Source organism: Gymnodraco acuticeps, unplaced genomic scaffold, assembly GCF_902827175.1.
Source record: "Gymnodraco acuticeps unplaced genomic scaffold, fGymAcu1.1, whole genome shotgun sequence".
Classification (NCBI taxonomy): domain Eukaryota; kingdom Metazoa; phylum Chordata; class Actinopteri; order Perciformes; family Bathydraconidae; genus Gymnodraco; species Gymnodraco acuticeps.
In genome coordinates this window covers 1,661,626-1,665,078 of record NW_022990341.1, presented here as the reverse complement: position 1 = coordinate 1,665,078, position 3,453 = coordinate 1,661,626, and the positions used below count along the sequence as shown (strand labels likewise).

The 3,453-nt window shown below is 41.4% G+C and overlaps 1 pseudogene; it reads left to right on the top strand.

Moving 5' to 3' along the window:
* Positions 1 to 406: 406 nt before the first annotated feature.
* Positions 407 to 3,429, top strand: LOC117550902 (annotated as a pseudogene).
* Positions 3,430 to 3,453: the final 24 nt, after the last annotated feature.

Genomic DNA, 3,453 nt, shown 5'->3' with positions numbered 1-3,453 from the left:
CTGTGTCCTGGATCCCGAGCCCTGGATCTTGAGTCGTGGCTGTGGTCCTGGATCATAGGTCCTGGATGGATATCCTCGTGGATTCATCTTCCTATTATACACACATGCATTTCCAAACATTTGGACTACCTATGTTGCAAATGTATTATCTATTCAATTTACACACGGCATCTATTGCACGTCTGTCCGTCCTGGGAGAGGGATCCCTCCTCTGTTGCTCTCCCTGAGGTTTCTCCCATTTTTCCCTTTAAACTGTGGGGTTTTCTCTGGAAGTTTTTCCTTGTACGATGTGAGGGTCTAAGGACAGAGGGTGTCGTATTGTCATACTGATATTCTGTACACACTGTGAAGTCCACTGAGACAAATGTAACATTTGTGATATTGGGCTATATAAATAAACATTGATTGATTGATTTCTGTATTTGGGTCCTATGTTGACTGGGATGTTAACAGCCTGCTGCTCTTCTCTGTAATCTTCATCCTCACTGCGGATTACTTCAAGAACCGTCAGCCAGGCAGCTTCCCTCCAGGACCAAGGGCATTTCCCATTGTGGGCAACATATTCACTTTGGATTACAGCAGGAACCATGAATTTATGACGGAGGTAGATCGATCAAATATTAAAGATGCAGCTTATAGGTCTGTTTGTGATTTGTGTTATATGAAGCATCATGCTCTTCCTCTTCTCTCACAGCTAGCAGTGAAATATGGAGATGTGTACAGCCTGCGAATGGGCCAGTCGTGGGTGGTGGTGTTAAACAGGTTTGAGATTTTAAAAGAAGCTTTGGTTAATCAAAAAGACAGGTACCGCCGAAGTAACAGACAGAGAATTAGCACTTTTGATACAGGGCTGAAACAGAGGGATATAGAGAACAGAGATGATGTGGGTCATTGTGCAGTCATTACCTTGGAGGAGTTCCAAGGAAACTTATACTGAATTCCTGGTAAAACCATCACCAAAGCCAAATGAGTCCACACATCATGGGTGTGAGTGCTTTTTATCAGTTTTGAGGAAGTCACACACCCTTTCATTGGAAGAACATTGAGAAAGAATTGTGGTGCAAGAAGTAAAAAAAAAGCAGGACACACACACACACATATACAGTCTCCTAACTATTTATCAACTTTTCAGATTTGTATGTACTTCATGTTTAACTTATTTTGGTGTTTTAGTAATGGGAACTCGTGGAAGCAACAGAGACGCTTCGCACTAGTTTCAACCCCTCGTAATTTTGGATTTGGCATGAAGTCCATTGAAGCAGTCATCTTGGATGAATCCACACATTGCTCAAAAGTCACTGATGTGCAATATTATGCACATTTATAAATATGCAATTTACATGGAATGTTCTGTTTAACTGTGAAGGCAAGCCATTCAATCCACACCTTTTCATCAACAACGCTGTCTCCAACATAATCTGCTCGCTGGTTTTTGGTCATCGCTTTGAGTACAGTAATAAAGAAATCATGCAATTGATGGAGTTGTTTGGCAAAAGCCTCCAGATTCAAGCCTCCTTTTGGGCACAGGTACAGTATTTTCCATTTTATAATTAATAAAATCTTTATGCTGTGTACCTATTTTGTGCTAGACATTCCTCATTGTGAGAGTTTATCATTCATGCCTGTTTGCACAGGTATCTAATATGTACATAAAAAGCTCAACATAAAGAATGCACATGTTGCAAATGGATCAATTTGTATGATTTTTCCATTATTTACAGTAAAAACACCATCTGAAATGCCTTATCAATATGCAGTGTTTTTTCCAATCTGCTCTATACTGTTCAGCTCTTCAACTCGTTCCCTCGGCTGATGAGACGTTTGCCAGGGCCTCATCAGACAGTCCAGCACATGTTGAACGATGTGAAGGAATTCATAAGAGTAGAGATTCAGAAGCACAAACAGAACTGGGATCCCTCAGACCCAAGAGACTACATCGACTGCTTCCTGAACGAGATTCAAATGGTGATTTTCTCTAAATGTAGCTTTGTCATTCTTATAATGTGTTGTTCATAAAAATGCTTGTGGTTTCATTCCTGTTTACATCATATCCGATTGTTTTGCACAGTTGTTAGCATATATCAACACATGTGTTTACTTAGGGTAAGGTGCAGGCTGAAGATGCTTTTCATGATGAAAACCTGGTTATGTGTGTCATATGGATCTGTTTGTGGCTGGATCTGAGACCACTTCAACCACCCTGTGCTGGGGTTTCCTCTACATGGCAAAGTGCCCTGAGATGCAGGGTAAAAGTCAACACATTTTGTGTACTTACTTGATTATGTCCAAATGTGTGATGATATGACAATACAAAGATATGTAATGTTGGTTGGAGTAAAAATCTAATCAAATTAAAATCACAACAGACAGAATGGAAAGTGTCACGAACTTGGAAACAGTAAGGTATTGGACTCAAATGCACGACCCGGGAGCCAGAGGAAAAGCATAATTGATATACTTTATTTGCACAAAAAAGTTAACTAAAGGAAATCGCTCACAACGTGAAGGACTAAATTTAACATACATTTCAGGAGCAAAAAAAGGCATTGAATCCAAAGCAAATGCTGAAGAGCAGAGTACTGGCATGGGGACAGGACAAGACGAACTGACAAAGAACAAAGGGAAACTGGGAACTATAAACAAAAGGTAACTGGGCACAAGTGGAAACAATCAGAGGTGGGGCTGACGCTGATGAGGGCGGGAGACACACACCAGGATAGGAAGTGGAAGACTTTAACATTTTTGACGGGACACAACAGAAAGTGTCTATAACAGCAGTTCCCAACCTTCTTCAACTCAGGGCCCACATATGAATAAAATGTTCACGGCCCACATTCAACCATAAACAATACGGAGGCTAAATAAAGTTCTGATTAGTCAATTCAGAACATGTGACACGTTGATCCAGTAGTATAGAGCGCTGTCAAGGACTGTAATGCCTGTTGCTAAGGAGGATCAAGAAAGAGAAAGGAAAAGAGGTTGAAATAAAAAAAAATCTTTTAATAATGAAATGTTTCCACACAAATCATAATGTTTTCAAATTATTTGGCGGTTCACTTGCAATGCCTTCGCGGCCCACTAGGGAACCACGGCCAACAGGTTGGGAACCGCTGGTCTATAAGATGTTCTATTCCAGCATGTTAATGTTTCAACGTCGGCCTGTTCCCATCCTATTCCACAGCAAAGGTCCAGGCTGAGATAGACGGAGTGATTGGAGAGTCCAGACAGCCGTCTATGGAAGATCGTCCAAACATGCCTTACACTGATGCCGTCATACACGAGATCCAAAGGATGGGCAATGTAGGTCCTCTCAGCCTGCCTTATTTCACCAATAGGGAGATCCAGCTAGGAGGCTACACAATCCCAAAGGTCAGTATATGCAATGTCTAAAGGCAATTGTCACCAATCTGACAACAAATAACTGACACAGACGGACCCCGACTGTTGCGTCGC